The 18,333-nt window shown below is 43.4% G+C and overlaps 1 long non-coding RNA gene across 2 annotated transcripts in view; it reads left to right on the forward strand.

Annotated features, from left to right (window-relative positions):
• Positions 1 to 239: 239 nt before the first annotated feature.
• Positions 240 to 18,333, forward strand: part of LOC308665362 — a 165,739-nt gene continuing 147,645 nt past the window's right edge. For both annotated transcript variants that reach the window (XR_014025889.1, XR_014025890.1), the window contains exon 1: positions 240 to 393. This is a non-coding gene — a long non-coding RNA (uncharacterized lncRNA). The remainder of the gene's footprint in view (positions 394 to 18,333) is intronic.

Consider the following 18,333-nt stretch of genomic DNA (forward strand, 5'->3'; position numbering starts at 1 on the left):
AGCGCGCAGTTTTCCTTGCAAAAGCTGCCGCCGCCGCCGCCGCCGTTGCAGGCAGCGAGGCAGGATCAGCTGCTGGGGGCAGTGACGTCACAGAGCTCCAGCCAGCACAACGTTCCATTGAGGCGAGCGCGTGCTCCGGCGAGCACATGGGAAACAAGCTGCGAGCCGAGCTTTCTGGTCTGCAGAACTGCGGCCTTGGCGGCCCCTTCCCTCCCGCCATCCCCGTTTGTGCTTTTTTTTTTTGTTTAAATTTTTCTTATTCATCGCCGTGGATAGTTCTCGATTTGGGGGAGGAAAATCCCGATCGAAAACCGCGAATAACTTCGCAAGGCTTCCCCAACTGTTTTTTTTTTTTTTGCAGGGGAACTTGGTCGGGCCCGAGAAGGATGCGTGGTAAGTCTGCTAGCAAGATCCGTGCGGTGTGGGGGGTGGGGAGGGGGTAGGGAAAAAAAAAGGGGGTAGATGAAGAAGGCCCTTGGGGGGGGAGGGGAGGGAGGGAGGGGGTGTGTGCGTGGGGTGGGGGCGTCGTCGCTTTCCGATTGCTCCCTTGCCTTTGTTTCCTAACGAGTCGGGCCTCGGAGTTTGGCTCGGAAGTTTACAGGTGCCCTTCATGCCCATCGCCTTTGCGTGGGTTTTGCGGGCGCGCGGGTGGCGGTGGTGGGGTGAAAGACCCGCTTGCAATCCACCGACCCACGCACGCCGCTTGGCGGGGGGTGGACATGGAGGGGGGGGTTGTCTCTTTGCATCTGCACCCAATCTGCTCCCCGAGCTTCTTGGAAGATAAAAGGTGATATACCCCTCCCTCACCATCGGATCCGTCTGAGGAGGGGTCCCGGAGACCTTGCAACACCCCCTCCCCCCCTCCCTCGAATCAGCGCCGTCGTTCGCAATCGCGGGGTGTGCACGCAGGGATGGAAAGATGGTCGTCGGATCGCCTTGCCCGTTCCCTTTTTTTTTTTTTTTTGGCTTCTCCCCTCCCCCACCCTATCCCACTCCCGGGTTTGACCTTCGGCGGATTATTTTCCCCATCTCCCCCCCTGGAAAAAAAAGCCAGCGATCTCCCCCTCCTTACCCCCCACCCCCACCCCCCAAAAAAACTTGGTTTGCGGCTTGGCATCGTCGCACGCTGGGATTTTTTTATTATTATTATTATTTTGGGGTGCCCGTACTCGCCGTCTGGGAAGGCGAGATTCGCCTCGAATCGGGCCCGCCGGTTCGCGCCCTCCGTTTAGCCTCCGCCGCTGCGTCCCTGGTCCAAAGGGCAGCTTTGGATGAGTCGCGAAACCGGGATCTGGCTTGGATCGTGGCTTGGCATTATTGTCCGCTGCGATGTGGCCGTTTTCTCCCTCGACGTCCTGTCTTCCCCTCCAGTTAGTTCCCTTACCGGAGTTGGGATGGTTCTCGCCTATGGGGGGGGGGGGTCGGGGTCTGACCATTCCTAAGTCAAGAAAAGGCGCTCCCTTCCCCCCCCCATCGCTGTAAGGTGACCCACCTCGCTTCTCCCTCTTGCAACTAATTATATTTTGTTTAAACTCCCCCCCCTCAAAGTCGTCTTCTCCAAAAATCCAAACAGCCTCCCCCCTCCGCTTTTTAAATCCTGCTATGTTTTCCTGCAAGAAACCCGTTTGGACTACAAAGCGAACTTTTTTTGGGGGGGGAAAAGTGCAGGTTTAAATCCCATCCTGAAGAACCAGAGTGGGACCCCTCAGTTGGGTGGGCAGAAGTGATTGTGCCTGTCTGTGTGCATGGAAGATCCAACTCTTCCAGCGAGGGGGAATATTTATGCTTTGGTTGCAAAGCCTCTCTGAATAGTAAAGGCATGGAAAAAGTACTGGCATCATTAAACTCCAAAAAATAAAATTGCCTCCTGAATATCTTGACACGAGGTTCAAATTGGCAAGTTGAGACATGTTTGCATTAGCCCTTACTTATTTCTGAACTTGCATTGTGTCATTCTGAAACACTTGTGGCAGGAGAGTCCCAATATTTATTTCCCTTTTATTGTGTTGCAGAAAATCTCTGTCTTTAAATGGGCACCTTAATGGTGAGGATTATTTGGTGGAAAACTATTTTATCTGGCAGTTGATAACTGTACCACTTGCTTTGGAGCAGTCCCTCCCCCACAAATATGAAAGAAATATGGTTTCTAACTGGATGTTTTTCATAGAACATAGAATCATAAAGCATATAGACATTATATTTAGTTCCCAGTTGCATTACCAAGTGTTGTTATTTTGATCCAGTGATATTTTTGTTATAAGTCATTAATGTTAAGTTTTTGGTCCTTCCTGTTTTAATAGGTCTGCAGAACCTTTAAATAAATCTTCCCGATACAGGTTAAAATTTTCCATGATCTTATTTGTGGGGTTCTTCAAATAGCTTATTTCGTGCAATGTTGTGGGATTTGTATTTTTATAGGAGAGTTGCCTATACATTCATAATCCATAATATTGCCCTGTGGGGGTACATGGTGATTTGTGAAGCAATATTTTAAAAAGTACTGATAACTTGCACTGAAATAAATGATTGTATTCGAGATGAATTTTGTTTGATAGTCCTAATGTAAAATGGAAGATTATCTCTTTTTTAAACTGTAGCCTGTAACCAAAGTGGTGACAGGACATTCTGGCTATTTTTGCTGCACTCTTTCACAAAATGTAGTCTTCCTGTTCTGTTTGTTATTTTATTTAATTGTTTAACTAGGACTTTTTTCCCCCTGGAGCTCAGAATACTGTACTGCTTTAATTTACAGCCTCCTTTTGAATTATAAGTAATTTGTTTAAAGCTGGAGCCTTTAGAAGTGTTAGAGACTTGGAGTTTCCAAAATTCCTAGCTCATTTGGTTGAGGGAATTCTGGGAGTTGTAGTCCCAACCTACCTGTATCAGATCAGATTGGAGAAACTGACCCCAAATCTCTCAGTAAAATAGAATTTGAAGCTAGGCCTGTTTGCACCTTTCTCGGTGAAGGCTGATTTGTGGAAGAGACCCTTTCTTAACCAACTTTCTTTTTACTGGAAAAAGCAGTTTGCTGATTATTGTGCGAACATACCTTTTGGTCCCAGAGCTCTTTAATGGGCAGAGATGCAAGTTATGTGTATACAAACTGGTTTGAGAGGACTTCCTCTTCCTTTTCACATTCTCACTTAAAAAGAAATTGTATCCTTTTAATGCAAAGCAGGATGTCCATATGTCAGAAAGATTCTCCTGCTTGTGTAAATATAGAAATGGATCAGGCTCAGGGATTTGTTTGGGGATTTAATCTCACCCCTGGCTTGCTAGATTGCATCTGCTAAAGCTTTTCTCTCTACTGTTGTTAAGATTTGAAAGACAGGTCTCTGTTTGACCTCCCTTCCTCTTCAGCAGTTGAGAAGCTCAGAAATGGATTATATATTTATTTACCACTCAGGCAGTATTTATAGACCACTCCAAACTGCAAGACTGTCCATTGTGTGCCTAGCCAAATCTACATATATGGGAATATTTACATTCCTATAAGGAGGAATTCTGGTTGTTTTAAAGAACAGGAACAAACAGAGTAGCATGTACAGGTAGTTCTTGACTTACAGCACTTCATTTAGTGACCATTCAAAGTTACAACGGCACTAAAAAAAATGTCTTGACTTATGACCATTTTTCACAGTTATGGCTACTGCAGCATCCCTACGGTCGTGTGATCAAAATTCAGACACTTGGCAATTGACTCCTGATTGCAACAATTGCAGTGTCTCAAGATCATGCAATCACTTTTTGTGACCTTTTGACAAGCAGTGTCAATGGGAAAACCAGATTTCACTTAACCACCATGTCATTAACTTAACTGCAGTGATTAACTTAACCAGTGCGGCAGGAAAGGTTGTAAAATGGGGCAAAATTCACTTAACAAATGTCACGCTTAGCAACAAAATTTTTGGACTTTATTGAGATTGTAAGTTGAGGACTACCTGTATGTCCTATTGGTGAATCCTTCGGGTGATAGCTACATAGACTTACTCACTTTAAGTAGTAGTTAACATTACAACCAGCAACAGATAAATTTTCCAGATTCTAGAACATCTTTATTTCATTTTGTAGGAAGTTCCACCAACATTTTTCTTGATATCTCCTGAATGTTGTACTACTGTGTTTCCCCGAAAATAAGACCGGGTCTTATTATTATTATTATTTTGCCTCCAAAAGAGGCACCAGATCTTATTTTCGGTGTGTGTGTGTCTTTTTTACTCACCTCCTGCACCGACAGCCCTGCCCAGGCGGTCCACTTCTTCTGCAGCCAAAGGAGCAGCTGCATTCTGGCCTGCATTTCTCAGTCAGGCCTTTCCGGAAGGCCTCTGCAGCTGAGTGCAGCACGGCTGCAGTGGCCTTTCCAGAAATGCAGGCCTGGCTGCAGAAGACGCCTCAGAAGAAGTGGGCCAGCGTGGAGGAGGCCTGGCTACAAGGTAAATGGGTGTGGGGTGCATGGGGCAGATCCACACCCCCACCCCTTCCCTAGCTTAATTTTTAATTTTTAAAACTAGGGCTTATTTTTTGGAATAGGGCTTATATTAGACCCAACCCCCCCCCCCCAAAATCAAGCTAGGGCTTATTTTTGGGATAGGCCTTACTTTCAGGGAAACTGTGTGTCTGTGGGGAAGATGAGGGAACTAAGATTTTTTTGTTAGTTTGTTTTAATTATGAACTACAGGTAGACCTCAACTTATGGCCGCAATTGGGAGCCAAAACTCCATTGCTAAGCAAGGCAATGGTTAAGTGAAATGTGCTGAAGCAAAACTGGTTTCCCCCATTGACTGCTTGTTGGAGGTTGACTGGGAAGGTTTCCAGTGACGATCACGTGTCTCTGAAAACGCTGCAACTTTCCTAAAACGCCTGCCGGTTGCCAAGTGCCTGAATTTTAATCACACGACTGCAATGGTTATAAGTGCGAGGATTGGTCGTAAGTCACTGTTCAGTGCCATTGAAGGGGACTTGTGTGTTGGGGGGGAGTACGTTTTATTTTATTAATTATTATTTATGGAGTTCTTGGTGCTGTTTGAGATTGGTATTTGCTTGCAAAATTTCATTAGTCAACTAGGTAGAGCATCCGTGTTTATTGCCTATATATTGAATTGCTTGTGAGGTTTATCTCCTGCCTTTCGTCCAGGAGTTCATGGTGATGTAATATGGTGTTCTTCTTGTCTCCTTTTCCAAAACAGCAACAACCATATAAGTAGGCCAAAGTGGAGTGGAGAAAGACATCAGGCCAGAAAGATCCAGCGATTTTTCGTGGCTAAAGATGGACCAGAATCTTTCCACTCCCAGACTTACACTATAGCCACTCTGCTATGGTGACTCTCTTTTTTTTGGGACATCCTATTAATAGCTTGAATGAGAGTTTACAATTTGTGCCAGAACTAGATATGCACAAAGTAAAAACCGTGGAAAGATCTAAATTGTGGTTGCAATCAGCAATCTTATGCTCAGGTTTGAGATGCGTGGAATTGGGTTGGCTGATCATGCGCTGCGTGTATTTGCATAGAAGTTACCTTCTTGCTGTCATGACATGTTAAACCCAAATCTCAGATTAACAGGACATAGTTCCTGTGTCCATCTACCATGCTGGGCCTGAACCAATACAATGTTCAGTGTACAATGTACACTGTATTTCAGTACAGTGCAGTGAGCCATGTGCAGATCTGTACATTAGGGAAACGAAACAACCACTTCATAAACATAAATGCATGGCACAACATAGGAGAATAAAAACCATCAGGACTAGATTCAGCAGTCCATCTGCATTTAAAAGACAAAGGCCACTCTTTTGAATGCAGCAAACTCCACATTTTGGACAGAGAGGACACTGGTTTGAAAGAGGGGTCAAAGAGGCCATCTATGTCAAAATTGAACACCATTCATCTCCAGTCTACAACATGGTCCTTTCAGCAGTTCCAAGAAGGCTCCACACCCATTTGCACCACTCAGGTGACCCTGAGGGCGCAGATAAATCTCCAGGTGGCCTCAAGAACTCTCTAAAAAGAATGCAAATAACCAGCTGTCTGCAAGGAGTATAAATCCTTCCATTTCCCACCATCCTGTCAGAGCTGAGGAAGCTTCTTGGCTGTGAAGCGAAATGTCTTCAAAGAGAAAAAAGATAGTTCAGTTGCCTCTTGAAAAAGCACCTTTGGGACAACCATGACCTGGATGGATGACTGAGAATCTCCATAGATGTCTGAACGAATAAATCACATTATAGCATTAAGGGATGACCTGGATCTCAAAGTATGGCTCTGCTCCCACCACAAGCCGAATTGCAAACTACCTGGTGGTTTTTTTAGCCTACTTTTGTATATTGCATGAACTTAGTCTTTGAGTTAGGCCTCATAGAGACAGCCAGGAGAGTTGTAATATCCTCTTTTGCTTTGTATTTATGAGCAGATACCACTACACTGCTATAGAATGTGTGCATTCATATCCCTGCTCTGAAATTACTTTTATTTTGTATACAAACATTTGCGTACCCAGAGGAGTTCACCTGGCACCAACTTCATCCAGAACGTGGACAATGTGAGTTGCTCAGCTCTTCAAGAGGATCATTCAGGTTATTGGGAGTTGAGATTGGATAACATCTGGAGAGCCATAAATTCATCATCCATGGTCTGTGCTGAGTCCTCATTTGTGAAAAGAAACTTAAGAAGAGTGTTGTGGTTTTTTTTTGCAGTGCAAAAAGCAGTGAGATTTGTGCACCTTAACAATTAACTGTTTCATTAGTGCATAGTTTCGGAGATCATGTTTGCCTTTGTGGCAGTGGAATTTGGTTGATGTTTAAGATGTCACAAAACGGGGAGTGTGGAGTTCAGTTACTGTAGGAGCTACTGGCAGGGTTGATGAGGGTTTTTTTTTTCCTGACTCAAGACTCTTTGTGATTTTTTAGCTAGATATGTGCAAAGCATTCAGAGTTTGAACCAGCCCCTTCAAGTATGTCCAACTTGTGGCATTCCAAGGTCATTTGTTTCTAATAATGCTCTCTTGGTGTGAAGGGTGCAAAACTAGGAATCGGACCAAGGGATTATTTTTGGGTAATGATTCATTGCTCAGTCAGCGTGAAAAAGCATCTGTTAATTGTTTATTGCATTGTTTAATATGGGAATGCAGTGGATATAAAGAAGTCTTCTTAACACCTTTGCAAAGGAAAAAGCGGGATAGCTTGTTTTGACTTCCTCTTGTTATTCCTAGCTAGAATTATATCTCTGTCTTTTTTGTTTGTTTGTTTAGCCATACAGGTGAAACTCGAAAAGTTAGAATATCATGCAAAAGTTCATTTATTTCAGTAATGCAACTTAAAAGGGGAAACTAATACATGAGATAGACTCATTACATGCAAAGCAAGATAGTTCAAGCTATCAGGCATTTACTTCCAATTTTCAGCAAAACTGGCCCTTTGTGAACAATTGGTTCACTTAACGGCTGCTGCAGAAAAGGTTGTAAAATTGGGTTAGTCACATGGGAGACCTGACTTAGACTATCTTGACTTATGATCATGATGGGCAAGCTCCATTATGGTTGTAAGTTAAGGACTTCATGTATGGGCACTCCTTGACGTGCGACAGTTTGCTTAGTGGCTATTCAAAGTCACAACGGCCCTGAAAAAAGTGACTTATGACTGTTTTTCACTCTTATGACCATTGCACCATCCCCAGGATCATGTGATTTGCCTTTGGATGCTTGACAAGTGACTCACATTTATGATGGCAGAAGTGTCCCACAGTCATGCGACCATCTTTTGCTTGGCCCTTTTTATGACCTGTGGACTTCCAATTCCCAGAATTCCTCAGCCAGGCACTTAACAAAACTCACTTAACAAATTTCTCACTTAGCAACATGAATTTTGGGCTTAACTATGGTCATAAGTTGAGGACCATGCATTTCTTACTAAATATAGGTTGAGAAATGCAGATGAGTTTTAAAGCTGCTCGGGAGTTTTTTGCTGATGGTGATAGGATGTCTGGTTTGCAGCTGCCTGAGGTTGTATCCCAGGTCTGTTACCCATCTTTTTTCTCCAGACTTTTGCAACTAAAAGTTAGTCTTGACTTGCAACCACAATTAAACCCCATTTTTTTTGTAGCTAAGCAAGGCAGTTAAGTGAGTGCCAAGAGCCTGGATTTTGATCATGTGACCATGGGGATGTTGCAACGGATCATAGGTGTGAAAAACAGCCATAAGTGACTTTTTACAGTGCCATTATGACCTCAAATGGTCGCTAAACAAATGGTTATAAGTTGAGGAAAAGGATTCACTGCAGCCTCTAAGTCTCATGGATATGCTGGGCATAATAAAAAGCTTACTAATAAAGTACATTTATATCTGAACGTCAGGGCTGAACATTGATTAAGAGTTTGGAATGAAAACTAACATAATTTGTTTTAACGGTGAACATTTTGAATATCTATGGTCTTTTCATTAAAAAGAGAGAGGAATAAAAAGATGTCCATTGTTCTAGCTCAGGAATTCTGGGAGTTGAAGTCCACGAGTCATAAAAGAGCCAAGGTTGCCTACCCCTGTTCTAGGCCTTTGAATGGAGTAGGATCTCAGGCATGAGCGGAAGCGTGTTATGGTTGTGTTTTTCCTGTGTGCGTATTAAAGAAAAAAAAAGAGTCCTTCGCTTGCCAATAAATGTGCAGAGAATAGCAAGACATACCTGGCTGACCGTCTCAGCCTGAGCAAAGAGCAGAAAGCAATGCTGGTTTAAAAAAAAGTACATTATTGTAGTAAATTGCCACCTTGCCTCAATTGTTACCATCCTTCCCACCTCACCTGCTAACATAACCCTGTTGGAAGGAGGCAGGCTAACCAGCTAACCGGGTTCCTTAATGGGGAAAAAAATGAAGCGTTTCCAAGTGGTCCTCAGGAATTGAGTTTGACCCAAAGGAGGCCTTGTCTTTTGTAAGTAATGAATGTTTTTCTTTGTGAGAATTGCTCTTTGAAGCATTGGACGAAAACTAATCAAAGAGAGAAGCAACCTAGAACTGAGGAGAAATTTCCTGACAGTTAGAACAATTAATCTCTAAATACCAGTAGTTCTTGACCTACGATCATAATTGTGCCCAGAATGCATGGTTGCCTGGGGAATTCTGGGAGTTGAAGTCCACAAATCTTAAAAAAGTTGCCAAGGTTGGATACCCCTGCATTAAACCATCAGTTACTGAATAGGGGTGAGGAATAATTATCTCTATTCGACCCTGGAGTTAGAGTAGGTCAGGGGTAGGCAACCTCGGCTCTTTTATGACTCATGGACTTCAACTCCCAGAATTCCTGAGCCAGCTGGCTCAGGAATTCTGGGAGTTGAAGTCCATGAGTCATAAAAGAGCCGAGGTTGCCTACCCCTGGAGTAGGTAATATTCTAAATTTTATGGATTGGCTACTGGTATAAGCCATCTTTCTAGTTGCTAGGGAAAGGCGTAGGGCAGGGGTGTCAAACTCAATTTCATTGAGGGCCGCATCAGCATTGCGGTTGCCCTCAGGGGGCTGGGTGGGCGTGGCCTACTGGGTGGGCGTGGCTAGAGTGCATATGGCCTACTGGGTGGGCGTGGCCAGCTCTACATCGTTCGCATCAAGGGTGCCTATGGGGGCCTGGGCAGGAGTGGGACAGATCTGAGGGTCTCTGGCAGGAGGAGGGTCTCTGGGCCAGGGCCAAGGCAGTGGGGGCCGTTCCCTCACTGTTTCCAGGATGGCTTCGCGGGCCACATGAAACTACTTTGCGGGCCGGATCCGGCCCCCGGGCCTTGTGTTTGACATGTCTGACATAGGGCATTGAACATGACTTAATGTGTGAATCTAGTTACCAGTGAAGATGGGAAACATTGTGTAGTTTCTGGTCCTTTCATGAGTTTATATGGTTGATGTGGACATCTTGTTGCACGTGAAGAACAAATGTTCAGAGTATATATAGGCCATGAGAATTACAGTAGCTGAGAGGGTTCTTTTTTATATATAATTTGCAGTAATGATATAATTGTTATAATTGCACACCATATTTTCTTAGGTTAGAGGACCTATGTGATTTATGTGATTTTACCTGATAATTTTATAGCTTTGGAAATAGAGTTTGAGCGTTCTTGAGTGATTCAAAAAACATTTTGCATTTAAAAAATGGGAACATTAGTCTCTCTCTCTTACTTTCTCCCAAATAACTTTCCTCCTCTAATTTTATTATGTAAACCTTTAAAAATACAAACACTTACAGTGCTCTTCAAGGATTAAAGAATAAATTAAAATTAATTAAAGTTTTAAAATTAATAAGCATTGTTGTTGTTAGCTGCGAAGTCGTGTCCGACCCATCGCGACCCTATGGACAACATTCCTCCAGGCCTTCCTGTCCTCTACCATCTTCTGGAGTCCATTTAAGCTCACGCCTACTGCTTCAGTGACTCCATCCAGCCACCTCATTCTCTGTCGTCCCCTTCTTCTATTGCCCTCGATCTTTCCCAGCATTAGGCTCTTCTCCAGTGAGTCCTTCCTTCTCATTAGGTGGCCAAAGTACTTGAGTTTTAGCTTCAGGATCTGGCCTTCTAAAGAGCAGTCAGGATTGATCTCCTCTAGGACTGACCGGTTTGATCGCCTTGCGGTCCAAGGGACTCGCAGGAGTCTTCTCCAGCACCACAGTTCAAAGGCCTCAATTCTTTGGCGCTCAGCCTTTCTTATGGTCCAACTTTCACTGCCATACGTTGCAACTGGGAAGACCATAGACTTGACTATACGCACTTTTGTTGACAGGGTGATGTCTCTGCTTTTTAGTGTGCTGTCTAGATTTGCCATGGCTTTCCTCCCCAGGAGCAAGCGTCTTTTAATTTCTTGGCTACAGTCCCCATCTGCAGTGATCTTGGAGCCCAGGAAAATAAAATCTGTCACTACCTCCATTTCTTCCCCATCTATTTGCCAGGAATTGAGAGGGCCAGATGCCATGATCTTGGTTTTCTTAATGTTAAGTTTCAACCCAAGTTTTGCACTCTCCTTCTTCACCTGCAACAAGAGGCTCTTTAGTTCTTCTTCACTTTCTGCCATTAGAGTGGTATCATCTGCGTATCTTAGGTTGTTGATATTTCTTCCGGCAATCTTAATTCCAACTTTTGATTCATCTAGCCCTGCCTTTCTCATGATGTGCTCTGCATATAAGTTAAATAGGCAGGGCGACAGTATACAGCCTTGCCGGACTCCTTTCCCAATTTTGAACCAATCAGTGGTTCCGTGTCCAGTTCTCACTGTTGCTTCTTGACCCGCATATAGGTTTCTCAAGAGACAAATAAGATGGTCTGGTACTCCCATCTCTTTAAGAACTTGCCACAGTTTGTTATGATCCACACAATCAAAGGCTTTAGCATAGTCAATGAAGCAGAAGTAGATGTTTTTCTGGAACTCCCTAGCTTTCTCCATGATCCAGCGTATGTTGGCAATTTGATCTCTAGTTCCTCTGCCTCTTCGAAATCCTGCCTGCACTTCTGGTAGTTCTCGATCCACATACTGCTGAAGTCTAGCTTGTAGGATTTTAAGCATGACTTTACTAGCATGAGAAATGAGTGCAATGGTGCGATAGTTTGAACATTCTTTGGCACTGCCTTTCTTTGGAATTGGAATGTAAACTGATCTTTTCCAATCCTGTGGCCATTGTTGAGTTTTCCAAATTTGCTGGCAAATTGAGTGTAGCACTTTTACTGCATTGTCTTTTAAGATTTTGAATAGCTCAGCTGGAATACTGTCACTTCCACTAGCTTTGTTGTTGCTCAGCTTTTCTAAGGCCCACTTCACTTCACATTCTAGGATGTCTGGCTCGAGGTCAGTGACCACCTCATTGTGATTATCAGGGACGTTAAGCTCATTCTTGTATAGTTCTTCTGTGTAATTTTGCCACCTCTTCTTAATCTCTTCTGCCTCTGTTAGGTCCCTGCCATTTTGGTCCTTTATCATGCCCATTTTTGCATTAAACGTTCCCTTCATTTCTCCAATTTTCTTGAAAAGATCTCTGGTCCTCCCTATTCTATTATTTTCTTCTATTTCTTTGCACTGTTCATTTAAGAAGGCATTCTTATCTCTTCTAGCTATTCTCTGGAATTCTGCATTCAATTGGGTGTATCTTTCTTTTTCTCCCTTGCCTTTCGCTTCCCTCCTTTCCTCAGCTATTTGCAAACCTTCCTCAGACAGCCATTTTGCTTTCTTGCATTTCTTTTTCTTTGGGATGGTTTTGGTTGCTACCTGTTGTACAATGTCGCGAACCTCTGTCCATAGTTCTTCAGGCACTCTGTCTATCAGATCTAATTCCTTAAATCTATTTGTCACCTCTACTGTATATTCGAGAGGGATATGATTTAATTCATACCTGAGTGGCCTAGTGCTTTTCCCTACTTTCTTCAGTTTAAGCCTAAACTTTGCAAGGAGAAGCTCATGGTCTGAGCCACAGTCAGCTCCTGGTCTTGTTTTTACTGACTGTATAGAGCTTCTCCATCTTTGGCTGCAGAGCATATAGTCAATCTGATTTCTGTGTTGACCATCTGGTGATGTCCATGTGTAGAGCCGTCTCTTGGGTTGTTGGAAAAGAGTGTTTGCTATGACCATCGTATTCTCTTGACAGAATTCTATCAGCCTGTGCCCTGCTTCATTTTGCACTCCAAGGCCAAACTTGCCTGTTATTCCAGTTATCTTTTGGCTTCCTACTTTAGCATTCCAATCCCCCATGATGATAAGAACATCATTTTTTGGTGTTAGTTCTATAAGGTGCTGTAGTGCTTCATAGAACTGGTCAATTTCATCCTCTTCAGCACTGGTGGTTGGGGCATAGACCTGGACTACTGTGATATTGAATGGTTTGCCTTGGATTCGAACTGAGATCATTCTGTCATTTTGAGGATTGTATCCCAGTATTGCTTTTCCTACTCTTTTATTGACTATGAAGGCTACTCCATTTCTTCTGAAGGATTCTTGCCCACAGTAGTATACCTGATGGTCATCTGAATTAAATTCACCCATTCCTGTCCATTTCAGTTCGCTGATACCTAAGATGTCAATGTTCAGTCTTGTCATCTCTTGTTTGACCACGTCCAGTTTTCCTTGATTCATGGATCTTACATTCCAGGTTCCTATGGAGAAAAAATCTTTACAGCATCGGACTTTCCTTTCACCACCAGACATATCCACAGCTGAGCGTCCTTTCGGCTTTGGCCCAGTCGCTTCATTCTTTCTGGTGCTACTAGTACTAGCCCTCTGCTCTTCCCCAGTAGCATATTGGACACCTTCCGACCTGAGGGGCTCATCTTCCAGCGTCATATCGTTTTGCCTTTTGGTACTGTCCATAGGGTTTTCATGGCAAAGATACTGGAGTGGTTTGCCATTTCCTTCTCCAGTGGATCACGTTTTGTCAGAACTCTCTGCTATGACCTGTCCGTCTTGGGTGGCCCTGCACGGCATAGCTCATAGCTTCATTGAATTACGCAAGCCCCTTCGCCACGACAAGGCAGTAATCCATGAAGGGGTTAATAAGCATAGCATTAGGAAAAGGAGAGAAAAGGGCATAGAAATTGTATTTTGGGAGAGTAGCTCCCCAAAAAATGTTGATTGTGTTGCTCTAAACCAGGGGTAGGCAACCTCGGCTCTTTTATGACTCATGGACTTCAACTCCCATAATTCCTGAGTCATAAAAGAGCCGAGGTTGCCTACCCCTGCTCTAAACTAAAACTAACTTCTGTGGTCCTTTGTCAAAAAAGAAATCCTGATTTTGACAGACAGATGACCCATTGCTGCCTTATGGAGTAATAATTCTTTCATCCACACATATCCTGAAAATCCTCCCAAATAACTCTGTGGCATGAGTGGGAGCGTAACATCTAAATAAAATTTATGTTTGGGATTATGAATCCTGTTATTTCATTAGAAAGAAATGCTTCCTTTCACTGTTGAGGTAATATGATCCTCAATCTCTCATGTGCTATATCCGGAAAAATTAGGATGTAAATTGTAAGGCAAAAGAGGACATACGGATAGTCCTCAAGTTACGGCTGCTCACTTAAGTGACTTTTTGGAATTGGAATATTGGGATATTCTTTATTGCGATTGGACACACAAGGCGTTTGTCTCCAGTGCGTGAGCTCTCAGTGCACATTCAAGCGAAGAAGTGGTAAATCATAAGTCATAAGATACAGTCATAAATCATAAGCAACAAGCGATAAATCACATGATACCAATAGGGGAAGATAGTAGGAAAGATGAGAAGGGTAATAGCAATACAGCCCTACTACATGGATAAATACCTTTAGGCATAAGACAGTATGGGAGTTAGATATTCAGCAGAGTGAGGAAACATGGGGGGGGGGAAACCCTGTCTTTGTTTATTTTATTTATTTATTTATTGTATATTTATAAATATATTTATTTGTAAAATTTATTGGCCGCCCATGTTATCTCAGGGTTACTCTGGGCAGCTTATGTTATTCAACCCACCCCCCCCCCCCAAATATACCACATGACCATATTTTGGGTAGCTGGCTGCTTGCATATCCTGCAGTGACATTTTGGGGTCATTTACTTCCGCTTTTCAGCAAAAACACTCATAGTGAAGAATGGGTTCATTGAGCAATCGCCACAAGAAAAAGTTGTAAAATTGGGTCAGTCATGTGGGTGACTCGCTTTATCACCCTCACGACTTAATGACATAAGTTGAGAGTTAAGTATGGCCTCCAAATAGAGAAACTGCAGAGGGGGGATCGATGTTAGCTGACAGGTCTGGGTTATAATAAATGGCATTTTGTTATGACAACAGGTACAATTATACCTGTTTAATTTTCAGCTTGTCTCTAAGAGGAAGAGCAAAGCAGTTTTTAGCTTTGCTTGGTAGCTGTCTAAATGAGTGCTTCTCAAAACCTTGCCAACTTTTAAGAGATATGGACTTCATCTCCCAGAATTCCCCAGCCAGCCAAGTTGGCTAGGGAATTCTGGGAGTTGAAGTCCACATCTCTTAAAGTTGGCAAGGTTGTGAAGCCCTAGCCTAGATTCTTCAAGAAGTGGGTGGCATAAAACACAACCAAACAAATATATTCTGAGTAGAAGCTGGGGTTTGAAATATGAGTTTATTGGGCGGAATAACAAAGAACAAACAGGGCTTCTTATTAGGAAAAAAGCTTTTTTTAAAAAAAATAAATAAACTGTATTTAATTTCCCTTCTATTTTAAATATTAATGGGGGTGTGACCTTGCCTTTGGCAGCATCTTTGATCAATGCCTGAAGGGAGACATAACTTTAAAAATGTAATTGTGTCAGGGTGACATGCAGTTTATTTAAATATTTGGCTTTGGTTGCTGTACATGTGGAAAATCCTATTTCATAAAGAAACATTGAAGGAAAATTCTTTCCTGTTTTTTTTCCTTCACATAAAAGCATAAGTTCTTTGTTAATTTCCTTTCAATTGTCTTTTGGTGTTTGTTTCTCCCCTGACAGTTGTTCCAACGGGGGTGTCTGAGGAGACATCTGCCAACATTTCTTCATTCATAGACAGGCCTTATGTTTGGTTAGCGAAATTGAACGAAGGGATGGATGCAGCATTCACAAAACCAGTGTCTCTTGGAACGAGTTCCTGGAATAATGTCAAGTTATTTGGTGTAACATAAAAACTCTCTGTTTTAGAGTTCCACGGTGGTGAAAAAGCACACCAGCCTTCTCCCAAGTGGAAGTGCAATTCCCACCCTTCTCAGGGAATGTAGAGTACAATTTTCATGCCAAATGGCAAGAACGATGAAAACCATGGTCTGAAATGTTCAGGAACCTTGCCAGGATTTAGATCCAGGATTTTTCTGTCCGTTTCCAAAGACAGGAAAAGCATTGGGATAAATCGTGGTCTACCACCCATCAATGCCCTAATACAGGTCATTCTTGACTGACAGCTGTTTGTTTAGTGACAGTTCGAAGTTAACGGCAGTGCAAAAAAAGTGACTCGTTTTTCACACTTCACAACCATTGCATCATCCCCAAGTGATCAAAATTCAGTGGCTTGGCAACTGACTCGTATTTATGACGGTTGCAGTGTCCCTGAGTCATGCGATCATTTTTTTTGACCTTCTAACAAGCAGATGGTAGAGGACAGGAAGGCCTGGGGGAACATTGTCTGTGGGGTCGCGATGGGTCGGACACGACTTCTCAACTAACAACAACAACAAGCAGAGTCAGTGGTGGGGGGGAAGCCAGATTCATTTAACAGACTATTTCATTGGTGGCAAACCTATGGCACGGGTGTCAGAGGCGGCACTCAGAGCCCTCCCTGTGGCCACCCGCACCATGCCTTGGAGGTGGCAACTGTCCCTCTTCAACCAGCTGCCCCCCATGGGTGTCCCTCCCCACGAGCGACATTGAGGTGACCACACCCACCTTGGCCACACCCACCCAGAAGGCCACACCAACCTGGCACCCAGTGATAAATAAGTGGGTTTTTGGGCATTAGGTCTCTAAAAGGTTCGCCATCACTGCACTATTTGTTGTACTATCTTAACAACTGCAGTCATTCACTTAACACCTGTGCCAAGAAAGGAGATTTTAAAAAAATGGGGCAAAACTCACTTAACTGTCTCGAGAAATTTTGGCCTTAATTGTGGCCATACGTCAAGGACCTATGCCTGTATAAATCAATAGTGCATCTGGAATATGGTGTAGAGCTCTGGTGATTGCACCTACAAAAGGATATTGTGGAACCGGGGAACCTTCAGAGGAGGCCATCTAGGATATTAAGCAGGCTGGAACGCCTTCCTTTTGAGGTAAAGTTGCAACATTTTGAGGGTTTGGTTTGTTTTTTTTTTAATCTAGAAAAGAAGTGAATCATAGGAGACGTTGAGGTGTTCAAAATTATGTCTGGTGTAAATAAAGTGAACAAGGAGAAGCTGTTTTGCTCTTGCCAAAATATGAAAATCAGAGGTCACCTTAAAGAAATTGAATCTTGGAAGGAGCAGGATAGACATATGAGAAGGTGGTTGTTTGTTTCTTTGTTTTTTTTGCACAATGCTTGCTTCAATTTGGAGTTCCCTATCCCAAGATGGGCTGGCTATCGGCATGGCTGCCTTCAAAAATGGGTTGCACCATTTCATGGACACCATGGGGGGGGTCAATGGCTTGCTTGCCCCGATGGTAGTGGGACTGCCTCTGAAGGACATCGGATCGGAGACTACTAGTTAGTTGGTTGGTTGCTGGGATGACAGACTCCTGGATTTTTTAATTCATTTATTCATTTGATTTTTATCCTGCCTTTATTATTGTTTATATATTAACTCAAAGCGGTGAAATGCCTAACACTTTCCTCTGCCCATATTCCCCACAACAAACATGAGAGGCGGACTGGATTAAGAGAGAATGATGGGCTCAAAGTCACCCAGTTGACTTTCGTGCCTCAGGCAGGATTAGAACTCACCATCTTCTGGTGATTGTCCCAAAGTCACTCAAGCGACTTTTATGGCTAAGGTGGGACTAGAATTCACAGTCTCCTGGTGATTGGTCCAAAGTCACTCAGCCAGCTTGCCTAAGGACGTGGGGCTAGAACTCACAATCTCCCGGTTTGTAGCCTGATTCCTTAACTACTAAACCAAAGTGGGTCTTACGTGAGCCAAAGATGTGATGCATGTAGCAGGGCGTTGCTTACGTTCTTATGTCGGGGAGAAAAACAAAGAGATCTCTGGGTTAATGTTGCAGGTGAGACGAGAAAGAGGCAGATAAAAACACGGCAAATCTGCAGCGGTGGTTTTAAGCCTAGTCTTGCCATTTGGTTGGCATTTCATTCATGTTATGTCAATAACAAATTAGATCTGCAGTTGGAAGATCTCAGCTCTTCCCGGGCCAGATCAGTTGCTTCCCTCGTGGTCATCCCTGGGTTTTGAAATTGAGACTGTCCCTAAAGGCATCTGAGGTGAGATCCTTTAAATAGACTTGAGGAGAAGGTCCACCAATCTTCACGAAGACAGGTAGGTGCTACAGGTAGCACGGCTGAATTTGTTAGGGGGGGAAAAAAAGTAACAATATTGACATCTTCAAGGCTCAGAGGAGGAATGTAGGCGACATTCTAATGCTTAGGACACTAGGGATCTGTTCCTAGCCGTAGCATGTCGAGAGGGATAGCAAGCAAATATATTGGCTTGCCTTAGTAGCCCAATAGCATTTTTCCAAGAAACTGTGATTACCCGCGAAATGTGTTTCCATGTGGGGAATTGGGGCTTGTTCCAAGCCCCAATTCCATTGGCAGCTGTTGCCTCCAGAAATGTCTGGCGTGAAATTGGTCCCCTTGCAACCTCAGAACCATGAATCTTGGGAGGAGGTCATTTCAGTTGAAGGCTGGAGAAACTGCATGCCCCG

Source organism: Vipera berus (assembly GCF_964194415.1).
Source record: "Vipera berus genome assembly, chromosome: 3".
Lineage (NCBI taxonomy): Eukaryota > Metazoa > Chordata > Lepidosauria > Squamata > Viperidae > Vipera > Vipera berus.